This window comes from Abrus precatorius, unplaced genomic scaffold, assembly GCF_003935025.1.
Source record: "Abrus precatorius isolate BTA unplaced genomic scaffold, Abrus_2018 Scaffold11, whole genome shotgun sequence".
NCBI classification, from domain to species: domain Eukaryota; kingdom Viridiplantae; phylum Streptophyta; class Magnoliopsida; order Fabales; family Fabaceae; genus Abrus; species Abrus precatorius.
The window spans coordinates 12,207,585-12,208,517 of NW_020874303.1; the positions used below are offsets into that span (position 1 = coordinate 12,207,585).

Here is a 933-nt window from a genome sequence, read left to right on the forward strand (position 1 = left end):
AATTCCTAACATGCAAGGTTTTAACTCTTCTATAATCAGGCCAACTATTCAAGCCAACCATTTTGAGATTAAACCTGCTTTATTACACTTAGTCCAACAAGATCAGTTTTCTGGTGGAAATTCTGATGATCCTAACTTACATATTTAAAATTTTCTACAGCTATGTGACACCATAAGAATAAATGGGGTTAGTGAAGAAGCCATCAGACTGAGACTATTTCCTTTTTCCTTGAGAGATAGAGCAAAATGCTGGTTACAAGCTCAACCACAAGGAAGCATCACAACCTGGACAGAACTTGTGAATAAGTTTTTAACCAAGTACTTCCCTCCATCCAAAGCTGCTAAGCTGAGAGGAGAAATTACATCCTTTGTTCAGCAAGATGGAGAATCATTGTATGAAGCTTGGAAAGATACAAAGAACTGCTTAGAAGGTGTCCACATCATTGTATTCCAGATTGGATGCAATTAGAGACTTTTTATAATGGGATGAATGCAGTAACAAGAACAATGGTTGATGCTGCTGCTAGAGGTTCATTAAATACAAAATCCTTGGAAGAAGCTCAGAGGATTATTGACATGATGGCATCTTCAATGTATCAGAATTCAAACTCAAGGAACCAAGGAAGAAACTCTGGTCATGAAGCTAAAGTTTTGGAAACTTTTCTTGCACAAAATCAGTTACAAAATCAAATGTTTTCAGAACAATTAGCTGCCTTAACACAACAAATCAACAATCTGCAAACAGGGAGTATGCCTAACAGTCAGCTAAGTTATGATTTTTGTGGAGGAAACCATGCAAATGGTGCATGTGAGGCATCCACAAGTGAACCACAAGAGCAAGTGAATTATATGAATAATTTTCAGAGACAACAACCATCATATCCCCTTGGATTTCAATTTTCGAATAATAGAACTCAGCAGTATTCTAATTGG

General features: G+C 36.8%; 1 non-coding gene across 1 annotated transcript; it reads right to left on the reverse strand.

Moving 5' to 3' along the window:
- Positions 1–343: 343 nt before the first annotated feature.
- On the reverse strand, positions 344–449 carry LOC113856786. The gene has a single exon (XR_003503019.1). It is a non-coding gene; the product is annotated as a small nucleolar RNA R71 (small nucleolar RNA).
- Positions 450–933: the final 484 nt, after the last annotated feature.